The sequence below is a fragment of the Cyprinodon tularosa genome, unplaced genomic scaffold, assembly GCF_016077235.1.
Source record: "Cyprinodon tularosa strain WSP-4 unplaced genomic scaffold, ASM1607723v1 ctg151, whole genome shotgun sequence".
Lineage (NCBI taxonomy): Eukaryota > Metazoa > Chordata > Actinopteri > Cyprinodontiformes > Cyprinodontidae > Cyprinodon > Cyprinodon tularosa.
Window position 1 is genome coordinate 793,260 of NW_024038343.1, and position 13,713 is coordinate 806,972.

Here is a 13,713-nt window from a genome sequence, read left to right on the forward strand (position 1 = left end):
TGTCAGCTCTGCTACTACAAAAATGAAAGTCCTGAATAATTTATAGCAGCTGCTCGATGCAGTTTGAGCACCAAGAAATGGGAGCAATATTACCATCAAGGCACCCCTGTGAGATAAAAGAAGCATGCGGTATAGAGCACTGACAATACCGTTTGCCTTTCATAGAGGTAGTGCAAACTGTCAAACTGTGGATGCAGATAAAGGCCATCTATACGCACACCTGAAAGATGGTCCCAGATGAAGACAGATCCGAAAGAGATGCTGCAAACATAAATGATCAGCAGGAAGCTCTCACTCTGTCAGGTTATATCACAGGTGCAGGTAGGTGTTAACAATTCCAGCTAGGCTACTCTGAGACATAAATGACTTCATGTCTGGCAAGCGGCCAGTGATCAGTGGCTACCTGATAAACGTAGAACTGGACTGGCAAAGGGAGTTGCACCTAATCAAATCAAAAACTTGAAATGAACATGGTGAGAAACCTGCAATTCGAGTGTCACTGAAATCTCTCTGGTGTTGAGTAGAAGTGATGAAACTGTGATCTCCCTCCAGAGAATCTCATTCTGTGTTCCTCTGATCCCCTTCACACATTGCTCACTTAATTTGTAGGAGATTATGGTGCTCCTCAGGGAAGGTTGCTAAGTTATTTTCATGCCATTTTGCTCCAAAGGTCTTTTTCCTATAGACACATGCAGAGCATAGAAAAGTGCAAATGTCAATGCATTTTAATAGGATTTTAAGTGATCACATTAGAGTTTTGCCTGTATGTTAAGGGTTATGCAACCTCCTAATAAACCCATAGCATGATTCTGTCAACATTGTGTTTAACCACAAGATGGTGTCATTTTTTTTCTGGATTTTTGGATATGCTGTAAGAAAATCGTGGATTTATGTCTCCATCTTTCTTCACCTATAACTTTTGTCGCTTATGTGCCTTGTGAAAAATGTGAACAAGACTTTTATGTTTATTTCAATAATCATTGAACAATTATTTGCTATTAATGCTTTAGTCAATAGTCCTTAATTTGTCTTCTTGACAGATCGTTCACTTTAAGCTTAGGATTTCTGTTCTTTTTTTTTTACTTGCCCAAAGCTTTCTTGATCCAATGTTTCTGTTCGCTGTTTCTGAGTTCGTAAAGACGCCCAGGTGGATCTACTTCTCAATTCTGTGACTTCCAGCTTTGGTGAGACTATTAACGTCTATAATTAACACAAACCTATTGAAAAAGGAAATAATTCCTGAGCTCTAGGATTGATCATATTCCTTTAAAACGGAGACTTCCCACTCTCACTACAGACATAATTTACTTGAGGTTCATGGATTGCCCAGAGGGCAAATCAATAACAGCAAGTGACTGTTTGTACATTTCAGCAGTAGCATAAATCCCTGTCCAACAACACGAAGTGCCAATGCTCTGTCACACACTAGCAGTTCCAGTTCTAAGCTGATCAGTTGTGTGAGTGATGGGGAAGTTGCCATCTCTTCCATATGGCTAGTGTGCTTAGACACATTTGTTTACTGCAAGCCGAGGCAAGACTTTTTAATCAGTCCTGTTAACTTAAGCCGGAAAAATAAAGGATACTTGTAATAAGAAATGACCAATCAAATAAATTAGAGGCCACACAAAGTTAAATAAACAACTGAATAATGTGCTCCATGTCATGTTTTTTTTTTCCTTTGTAAAGGTGTGTTGTTATTAGAGACAAAAGGGATAAATTATCAGATTTAGTAAAACATTATCAAATTATTATTAATGTACTCAGAAGATAAAACATTCAGTCTAGTTTGTGGTTTTTCACAAGGGCAAAAATCAGTGACACAGAGCTTTGATCAGATCGATTTTCCAGAACAGTACTTTACTTTATCTAGAATATTGCATTAAAAGAGCTTCTCAGCAAAGCTAACGATGTTACTTTTTCCTGACAAAAAGGGAGGCTGACTCATGTTTAAGCTTTCAATGAAATATTGACATCGACTGTAAAAACAACAAAGCTAAAATCAAAACAGACAATAAAAAACTGTTTTGTGAAAATCTATTTTGTTAGCAAAATACTCAAAAATAATAAAAAAACAAATTAGCCACTTTCAATATAAAAAAAAATGTTTAAACTGACTGACCCAGTCATAAAGTAGTTTAATCCAGGTTAAAGAGGTGGGTTCAGCCACATCTATTTAAAACCACCTACCTGAATAGATTATGAGATTGCTCAGGAGACTCCTAAACCGGCACTGCACACATGTTTTATCATGTAGCTCTCATCTGATTCTCTTTACGGCTACCTCGTCTTCTCTTTCATTCAGATAACAAAAAGTGGCACCACAAGGAATATCACTATCCATAAATGAGCTACCCACTGATTCAGTTTCTATTATGAATTTGCTAACATAAAAAGAACAAAGCCTTGAAGGAAAACTGAGAATGTTAAAATCCCTTACTGCAAAGAGAAAGGGGCTAATGGATGGCTCACAGCAAGCCGCAGAGACGATATCATTGCTCGGGAGATCAGGTAGAGCAGGAGGTCCAAGGTGAAGGTAAACACGTACCAACTCACACCACACACATCCAGAGCGCTCTGATCACATCAGGGGGTAGGAGCTGCAAAAAACTGCCACCTCATATCTGAAGCCAGTGAGATAAATGAGCACACAGCTCCATGTTTTTGTCCTTTGATTTCAGAGCTGAGGCGCTCCAGGTGAACAAAACAGGAGAGTATGAGGAGATGGACCCACTGAGCATGGCATCCAACACAGATATATCTGCACACCAACTAACAGTAGCAGACTGAAGATGAGAGCAGGAAGCAAATGCCGTTTCCTGCATTACTCTCAACTGAATGTACATACTGTCTGTTCACGCATTTCTCCAACTTCCATTTGATTTTTTTTTTTCACCCAAAAATGATATTAATGTTGAAGGTGTTAAGATGAGCCTTATGTGATAGCCCTGAGCAAAAACACTATGTACTGTACTGAAATCATATTTTCTACAGCAATATAAAATATGAAACATTGAAGCAGAAATTGTTCTTTCTATATATAAAACCATTAAATGCCCCATATTTATAACTAGGACTGTCATTTCCCAATACTGATATCTAAAAATAGGTCCAATATCAACCAAGAAATTAATATCGGGATATATTGGCCTGCTCTAAAATATCCCCTATTAGAAAGCTCATAGAAACAGTTGGTGAATAAGAAAGGGTTTCAGTTGTTCTCATACCTGATGTTGTTGACTATTGATCTCAGTTTAAGAAATATAACTGTCAAGCTTTTACAATTATGCCACACTATAAAATAAGCAACAAATGTATGCATGATTCATGCTGATATAATCAGTATTGGTAAATACTCAAAGCTAAAATATCAGTATTGTATAAGAGATGAAAAAGTTGTATCAGGACAGCCCTACTTATAACACCTTCTTACTGTAAGTCAGTGTGTTCCAAAAAGCTTTCCTCCACATTCGGTCAGTCACACACTGATGGCGGTAAGCCACATGTAACCACACTTCCCTTGGGAACACTGACAGAAATAAGGCTTGCCCACGGACATGAGGACTGCAATGGAAGGATGGAAGTAAAAAAAAACAAAAAATAATAAAAAGCCTCCTTCATTTAGCTCAGGGAACAAGGAAAGGGGTTTGGGGCTTTTGCAGAGGAAAAAAAATTTCTCTTTTCAGCAAATTGTAAAATAGCCTTTTTTTGGCAAGTATATGCCTATCTGTTAGCGAGTCAAAAAAGAAATAATTTATTGGTATTAGACAAAAAGGAAGTTATGTTGCTGCACACAAAATCCTCTTAATATAAATCAATGTTATAATTTTATATTTCTTAACTTCAAGATAACAAAATAGGAAGTAAGATTTGGACACTCAAAAGCTTTTACATGCCTACCTATATTTTTCCAGGCAGAATAGGAAGCCGAAATTAACTTAAATTACTTTCATTCAACTTTATTAATCACCTAGAGGTGGAAATTTGTGTGCTATCAACCACCATCACCTACATTCAATATAAAAGATATAAAAAGACAAATAAGAAGCATTAAAAAGAGCAATATACTTATTCAGTAGAACACTGAGGCAAAAAAAAGATGCTGGTTAAAAGAGCTTTTCAGACTTAAACTGAAATTAACTGTACTTAAAACAACAAATGGTGTAATCAATAGCAGACCATATAAGTTGTTTGGTTAACCTGTTGTGATGTGATGAGACACTGACTTTCTCAACTTGAACACTTTTTTGTTCAAGTTTCGTTCACTGCTGATTTTAGGTCAACAGTCAATTGTACAAGTAAGGAGAAAAACAAATAAATCTACCTCTATGGGAACTTTACCCCTAAAGTAGAAAAAAGCAAACAATATTCATTGGTTGGGGCTGACTTTTTGCCATCATTTAAAAATTAAAACATCAGAAAAAGCTCTGTAGGTGAATGGTCAAAACATAGGGGTAATGAAAAGTGGTGGAGGCAGTGGGAAAAAAGATAGACTCATTCTAAAATAGCTTTTTCATATATTTAAGTTGGGCTATAGTTTCCAGTTGCACCCCTATTTGAATAAAACTCTGTCTATGTCTGTTATTAAAAGAGGGCTTCCCTGTGAGCCAATCAGTTCACTCAGATCCGATGGGAAAATTCTTCAGCTTCGACTCGTCCTGCAGCTCTCGCTCTCCCACTATCCAGTTGTAACATCTGGATCACCACACAGTGGAGTTTAATCAACAACGAGCATCAGGGCAGGAGGGGGGTGGTAGTGGTGGTGGGGGGGTTGTATACTGAATCCATTAAATATGGATTAGAGTGGTAATCGCGGGAGAATGGGACAGGAGGGCAGACTGCTGTAGGACTGATGCCAGGTGGGTCAGCTGATGTGATCCTGAACCACAACAGAGGAAACGAAGAGGATGAAAGCTCCCAAAGGTGCTGCTGCATTGCCCTTAACATAGATGCACAGAATAAACAGAAGAGGGAGTTTGCCACGTGCTAAATGTGGCTCAATCTGGGCATGAACAAACAATGGAGCAGATGAGAGGAAAAATGCTAATGAATTTAAGATGAGAACATAGATGGGGCACAAAATAGTGGGTGTTTGGGATTAGTCTGTGCAGCCCTGGGAGGGCATTACATCTGGGAATAAATGTGGGTTAATGATGCAGGAGACCAGATGTGTCTCACTCACATGTTGCATTTATTACAGAAAAATATAAAAAAAAAATGAATGGCGGTGTATTTTATAACAGCATCAAACAGTAAAATTCTAAACAATCAGGAGATGTTTGAGGTGTCAGTTTGAAACCTGCACAATCATACTGTACTTGGCATGCATCAATTTATAGTGTTTAACATATTGTAGTAAAATATGATTCTAGCAGATTCTGATTTGGCCTAAGATAAGAAAACTTATGAATAGATTTGCATTTGATTATGACAAACCCAGGTTCGACTGCACATAAAAAAAAACAGACTGTAGTTCATCGTTTTTGTTTATTTTTTTACTAAAAAGAGACACATGCAGGACACTTCTAATAAAAATATGTTGGAGGATGCCTCATTTATAAAAGAAAAATTTGCATTGTTTGTTGGAGCAACACATCCTTCAAGTTTTTGTTTGCACAATCAAAGCAGTCTGATCAAAATCTTTAAAACAGTCATGAAACCTTTACTTTGTTGGTTTTCAAAAACAAAAAAATATATATTTTAAAAAGTAGAAAAAATCAGCTGAAAACAAAGAGGGGTCTTCACTTGATCTTTATTTTAAAGTTTAATACCATTAAACAAGCCCCAAACAATGCTAATCAAAACAGACAAACATCCATAAACAATCTGCAACATTTAGAAAATTCACTTCCAATAATTTACATTAAATAGTCTACAAAAATAAATTACACAATTCATTTTAAAAAAGCTATTCACCCAACTATCCATTAAACTCCATTTTATATTGACATCTGGCCAAATTTAGCAAATGTACTTCTTGTGTTAAAAGTCACAATTTTGTTAATGATTTGATTTAGATTGTTTTGAATTTGTCAACCTATGCACTATCCTACAATGACAAGCATGATTTTTTATTAAAGTGTTTCTGCCACAAATAATCCTTTTTCAGAGGCTCCCTAGTAAGTGGAGGATGAAAGCAGCTCAATAGCTGCTGTGGACATATTAAACACCATGTTTCTTTTCTTACAGAATCAAACTCTGCTCCACAACAACAAGAACAGATATAAAGGAATGATTTGGGAATATGATGGTGTGTTTTGACAATACAGTATTTGTGGAAAACATAAAACAAAGATGTTTTCTTATGGTATGACAAAGAGAAAAAAATGGTCCTTTGATGTATTATTCCTTTACTGTTCAGAGGATGTTGCTGGATTCGCTTTGGAAATAAAGTTTTGCAACCTAAAACTGAATCGGCAGTGAAATGATCAAACTTGATTTCCTTTCAAATTGTGGTGCGTCAAAGGCCAGCATGGTATCAGAGGGGGGAGTCTAATGCTGGCAGCTTGAAAGTCAGAGTCTTCCTTTGACAAGTAGGCTCTGACGGAGATATCAGGGAACACTAGTGATTTTGTAGATAAATTGAAGCTGACGGATAGAAATAAATTTGGGATTAAATTGAAGAGTGCTTTTCGCTCTCATCTCAGAAGTTATGTCGGAAAACCCTGCTGCTGGTGCTATATGATCGGTGTTAATAAAGAGCGGAGCTTTGACTTGATCAATCATAACATTTGGCAGCACAGAACACTGCGGGAAGGCTTATTACTTCTGCCGCTCCATCCTGCTGCAGCCTGGATTCATTTTCACACCAGGTCTTTTTCGTCTCTGCTGGTCTCTTCCTCTTTCACACCCATTCCATCAATTCTATTCTCTTAGGCCTTTTATCTTCCCCCTGTTTCCTCATAACATTCCCCCATTTTCCCTTTATCAACAGCAGAATACTAGTGGCTGATCCCATATGCCAGCGCTCTTCTGTAACAAGAGATCATTAAAGTGAGGGGCAACAATAAAGGTTAAAATCATCAATTTTCAAGCTAGGTACAGTAGTCCTCATCATTGTCAAATCAACTTTGTCGAGATTTTTCTAATTTGGATCACCATGGTCTGTTTTTTGTGTAATATAAATGCTTTTATATAGAAAAAGAATATAGAAAAAAATAAATAAAACACTGCCGCAATTTAGCTGTTGTTTACCAGTTTTTTTTTTATTTGCAGAATTTGTCATTTTACTCCTACTTTCTTTAATTGCAGCATTTTTTGTTGCATTTGTTTTTCAGTCTTTATGTTCTATAGTTTGCATTATTCATCATGCTATGATGTTTAGCTTCTTCAAAAGGACCCAAACGAACTGAGGCAGAGTTGAATGACAACAGCAGCACTCTGAACAGTCTTTCACTACACAAGGAAACAGTGGTTAGGGACAAAAGTTGGTATTAGTGCATCCAACAGGGAAAACTGACGCTGTTTAAACGCCTGTGAAACATGTTTGGGTAAAGGTTGAGATCAGGGGTTATGCCATTAGAGGGGCTCTTAGTCCAAATACTGAGTGATTTCCTCCCCCTCCCTGTTATGAAATTATTTGTCAGTTCATTTGTTTTTAATTATAATATAACCCAAATATCAATATTTTTAAAAAAGCTACTAAAATTTAGTGAATCTAAAATTCTGGGGAAAAAAATATTTTGCACCAACAGTGGAGCATACAGCTAGACACAAAATAAATGTTTAACCAATCAACAAAAAAAATAACTAAGATAATCGATTTTAAGAGGGCTAAAATGTGGAAACAAAAAGTGCAATAAAACAAGCAACATAGGGATATTTAGTATACAGTAGAACTATGACTCATCCTATGAAGTGCCATTAGAATAAAGACCAAACCGGAGATTTCAGACCGGAGATCTTTCTGAAATATAAAAAATCCTACAGAGATGATAATGGCTCTTAATGATTCTAGCTGCACAGTGCGATAGATGATGGGGTCCATCATTTGTATCCAAATTATTTCTCCATCTCTACAAACTTTTCTTTTTGAAGGCTGAACATGGAATCATTTCTCATGTCTGCTGCTTATGTGTTCATAACTGATACTATTAATTTAATCATAGAAGTGTAGAGCTGCTTTATTTGTGGATAACTACATGTGAAATCATGCATTGCAATATTTTGTTTGCATTTAAGTAAAAAGCTTCAAACCTTCTTGCTGTTTCTCTAACTCTCTCTGGGACCGACCAAAACCATTTCCTGACTTTTTAAGAAACCGTAGAAAAAAAAACTGAAGCAGAAAAACTAAATAATGTTCAAACTATAGATCAGATGAGGTCAAAAATGTATGGGTGCATGTGCGTAATCACATAATAAAAAACTATGCAGTTATAAAGTTGGGTTATTGTACATTTACATGTTGATGATGACAGCCCTATTTTATAAGGTTTGTATGCACTCTTGTCATGCTTTATTCATTAACTCTTGACGTTTTTTTCAATACTGCTACCTAATTACATAATGGGCTTATGAGAGGGGGGCACCAAAGGAGAGGTAAGACAGAGGTCGTTCTTTTTCTTGAGCAAAGATTTTTGTACCATTTATGTCTAATAATATAGTTACCTAATCTTACTTTAAATATGTATTTATTATTACTATATTATATCATAATATATCATTACTACTTACTATTACTCTCATCGACTCTGCAGAATGTGTTAGTTCAATCTCTAACGTTCTGCTCTCTCTGCTTTTTCTCATAGTAGCTTCATTCGTTCTGTTCCTGTTTGGCTGTGACTCCATCCTGGAGAGAAATATCAGATGCGCTGCTGCCATCAACACCTTTGTTTATAGATGTTGAGCTCTGCCTGTTTTTCAGTGTAGACCTGTTTCTCTTGACTGTGACTGGCTGGATGTGCTTTCCTCATCCTCTGACATGGGAGCTGGCTCGTCTGCCTGGCTGTGCGTTTATTGGACGGGGCCGCCTTTTACAGTTGCCTTTTTTATCTCTGCTTGTGTCTTCTTGAACCCCAGTCGGCCTCGGCATATGGCCGCTCACACTGAGTAGTAAGGTTTCTTCCAGTTAAAAGGGAGTTTTTCCTCTCCACAGTCACTACAAGTGTGCTTAGTGTGAGGGATTGCCTTCAAGTAAAGGAGTCGATCTAATGAACTGGTTTTCCTTAGTTAATCAATTTGTCTGCATGATCTGGTGAACTGTAAAGTAACTTGAAATAACATGTGTCGCCAACTAGCACTATATAAATAAACTGAATTGAATTGAATAATTATGGTTTTTCGCCAGCCCCTTTTTTGGTACCTCCATGGTACAAGGTGCTCAGGACATGCTGTATGACACAGGGGTGGGAGCAATGGCACTCAGTAAAAGGATATGGCTTTAGCATCATAGGTCTATTGATCCTGAAAAAAAAAAAATAGTTTTACAGAAGGAAACCATAATGAGTTTATTGAAATTTGAACTGGAGTTCTCAATAAAACTATTGATCTACATGACGATTTTGGAAATAAGAAACATAACCTTCGTTTTGTACAATATTCGTAAAGTCCAACTCGACAGTAACTGATGTGCTAAATATAATGTTAAGTTTCATTATTTCACAGTAAAGTAGGTGCAGCATTGCCTGAATATCAACCCTACACACTCTTAGAGAAACCATCTCATCAACTTCCATCTTGTGTGGAGGGGTTACTGGCACCTACTTCAACGTTGCTTGGTGCCAGGGGAAGAGATACAGACTCCCTCAGGCCATTAAGAGGCGTCATTCAACTAGTTGGAAGTGGGTGTATGATCACAAAAGTTATAAAAGTATTTTATGAATTTTGACAAGTTATTTGGTGTTGGTTTTAGTGTAATATACCATTCTAGTAAAACTCTGAATGCAACCTTTTCCTGCAGTACATATATGGAGAATCACCAACCTGTGCACCTTTTGTTCTGTTTTGTATGCACATTATTCCAGCTGCAGAAGCTGTTTGTTTCAATACATACCCTGTGGGTTTTTGGACAGAAGGAGCAGGGTTGTGGCATACACCACACCAGAATGACAATTTTTTTCTGCAGCTAATGCATCATGCAACCTCTGAGATTATTACAGAAAACGGAGCAAAAGCTGAAACCTGCTCCTGCTAAAATTATTTGAGCAACTTGTGAGAAAAACAAGCCCAAAGTCACTTATGATGCCTTCTGTTAAGTTCCTAAATCACTGTTGTTGTCCTTCTGTTGTGAGCTAATTTTGGTTTCAAACAGACACACTGTAGAGTATCGTTATGGTTATCATTTATTTCATTTTCAGTCCTTTGCAATTTACTATCTCTTTGTGGTTTTCCTTGTGATTTGTTATTTTCTTACATTTGGTCTGACAAGAATAAGAATAAGCCATGCTGGAAGAACAAAGCAGATTATGTAATAACTGCATGTTCACAGCACTTCTCATCCTGAGCACTAGCATTTGGATTATTTTACATTTCTTAAGTGGTTTTGCTGTAAAGACTAATTAATTTAGCAGTAATTTAAAGAAGATCAAAAGTAGCAGCTTCCTTTCTATTGTCTCCAGGGGCTTTGATATCCTCCTATGCTACAGATGTCCTTTTATACATAAAGCAAACATTCAGAAACTAACTATTCAAAGGGACTACTTTATGAACACAGCTCTTTTATTAAGGTTTCCTTTCTGTGGTTATCGGAAACAACTGCCAGCTGTAGAATAATAACATGATTTATTATATTTTTCAAATGGAAAAAAAAATGGATGTACTGAAATAATAAAGTCCAGAGAATCTAATACTGCTCCGCTCTGTTGTCCTTTTCATATTTCTCTCCTTTGAAAGTTTTCTTGTTCTTTCTCCAATAATATTGTTTGAGTTTGGATTCGAGTTTTACAACTTTTATAAAATCTAAATCTGGAAACATGACATCATGGAGAGAAAAGAATATGAATCAAATGTTGTTGTTTTTTTTGGTTAATTGGATGATTAAGATTTCTGATTATTTAAAGCTAAAGCCTTCTTCAAGTTTGGTTTGACACATTATTCATCTGAGACTTTTCTAATCTAATAAGTTCAGGGAAAGGAAGAACATTAACCAGAACCTTCCTTAGCACGTATCACCCATGTATGAAGGCCTTAGTGGCATGTCTCTCCCCCTCTTTCATACTCCCTTTCCTGTCAGCGTACTGTCCATAAGAACAAGCCACTAGTGCCGTTCCAAAAAAAAAAAAAAAAAAAGCAGAACCTTCCTTAGCACGCATCACCCATGTATGGAGGCCTTAGTGGCATGTCTCTCCCCCTCTTTTATACTCCCTTTCCTGTCAGCGTACTGTCCATAAGAACAAGCCACTAGTGCCGTTCCAAAAAAAAAAAAAAAAAAAGCAGAACCTTCCGTGCTGATAAATCAAACACCTACTGCCCACATATCAAAATATGGTTTTAAACAATTTGGCAATGAATGAAAAAGCAATGGATGCCATGAGAAAGCACAACAACTAAAGTTCCGGACACACTGTGTGAATTTTGGCTGTTTTGGCAGTGATTTTCCAGTCGCGTAACAACTTTGGGGAGCAGGCTGAGTCTTGGCTAAATCATGCGTCGTATATCGTGCTGTACACAAGGGGGCCACAGGTGGTGATTGGCACCTCCCAACAAGCTCTCAATCAGAGATCTTGGTTCGCAAGAAAATCAAACCTGTTGAATTATTTGGTCATGTCTGGTGAGTGAATCACATGTTGAAGCGGTGACATGACACGACTGAGAACTCTTTCCTCATTTTCACATTACGCATCAGCAATACAAAAACAGAAGTTACCTCCTTCTTCTTCTGTTACTACAGTAGGTACCCCTATTTATTGTGTTGCATGTCAGATTTGTTCAAGATGCTGACCTGTCCTTGAGGAAGTACAATTTGAGTAGTCAGATTATATCGGAGCGTCGGTTAGTACAGTATCAAGACATACATCGCAAGCTGTAAACTTTTGAATCCTGAGATTTATTTGCATAATTTCAGTTGGGGCTGCGCGCGACGACTGAAAATACTGCATAGTATATCCATGGATTTAGGCCTTTAAGCTCCTGCTTTTAATTTTTAAAGATGACGTTGATTCTGACACAACATATATACACACATTAATCCTCCAGCACTGCTGTTGGTTGGGCTGTAGGCTTGACACCTCTTGGTTTCATCACACCTATATGTTGTGCCTTCAGCCATGATACTGCTGACCCATTTTGCGTTAGTCCGAGCGGTTGAAGCGGGAGGTGGAAAAGATGGATTTTCCTTTGTTTTTAATGCACATTTACCATGAAATTTTTTTTTTTTGCAGGCAAGGTCAACATTAGCTATTAAGTGAGGCATTTTTTTCCCTTTGCAAAGGATCAAACCTACTCTCTCCACTACAAAGTCCTGCTGAAATATTTATTTAAATTTTCCTAAAAATAGAACAAAAACGTGAAGCATATGTTGTCCAATCAAATGATAAAAGGATTTTGAAGCACTGGGTAGAAATATTGGGCTGAACAGTGGAAAAAAGTGGGTAGCACTGCTGCCTTGCAGCAAGAAGGTTCCAGGTTCAATTTCCAGGCCCAGGGTCTTTCTGCATGGAGTTTGCATGTTCTCCCTGTGCATGTGTGGGTTCTCTCCGGGTACTCTGGCTTCCTCCCACAGTCCAAAAACATGACTGTTAGGTTAATTGGCTTTTCTAAATTCTCCTTAGGTGTGAGTGTGTACGTGAATGGTTGTTTGTCCTGAGTGTCTCTGTGTTGCCCTGCGATAGACTGGCAACCTGTCCAGGGTTTACCCGCCGCCTCTCGCCCATTGACAGCTGGGGATAGGCACCAGAACCCCTTGTGACTACAGCAGGTATAATTGTGACAGAGGATGGATGGATGGATAAAAATAAAAGACAGAATGGGTGGCAAATCTTGAAACAAAAGATGTGAAATAAGTACTCTCTGCATATAATTTCTAATATATTTCGAGACTGAAGTGGAGAAAGTTCATGGAGCACAACTGTTCTTACCCAATAAGCATAGTTGAGCAACTTAATTAGCTAATTGATTTTCACAAGGACAGATCTATTTAAGGTTACTGTCCTTTATTTTGTCAGCATTGGTTACCATTTAATATTTATTTGCAACCCATATTGCCTGAAACTGCTGATATCTACTGTAACAGAAAGAACTTACAGCTCCTTGTATGTAGCGGTGTTTTCAAACATCTGTAGCAACATGGGCATGTATCACTGAAATGTGTTCAGGAAAACTGTTCTTGCAGTTTTCATTCTGACCATTGTTCGAGCTTAGCGTATGCCGACTCCAATGAGTGCTTGCCATGTTCTAACTTAAATGCTTTGCAGGCTAGTGGACATATGCTATCAGGGTAATCCACCATTGCACTTAGCTGATGAGTTTCCAGAAGGGCCAGTCCCACACTGTGAGGCTGACCTTTGCACACACTGTGAGAATGGATGAAAGAGCTCAGCTAAGTTCTGTTTACAGTCAATCTGGGTAAACATATTAAACATTCAGATTGAAAAAAAGTTTGTAGAAAGCTGTTTTTTCAATCAGGTTATCACACTAATAAAAAACTGATTTACACAGAAAAATAAGGTCCTCTTACTGTTTGTAATAAGATGAATTACATGTGTGCAAATTGTTTTTTGCAACCTATGAAGAACTAAATACAAACAATGAAAAATCAATGGTGGTTTGTTATAAACTAAT

At 37.4% G+C, this 13,713-nt stretch overlaps 1 protein-coding gene across 8 annotated transcripts in view; it reads right to left on the bottom strand.

The window, feature by feature from the left end:
• The window catches only part of LOC119779786 (thrombospondin type-1 domain-containing protein 7A), a 242,010-nt gene that overhangs the window by 189,966 nt on the left and 38,331 nt on the right, over positions 1-13,713 (bottom strand). The gene's annotated exons all lie outside the window — the stretch shown is intronic.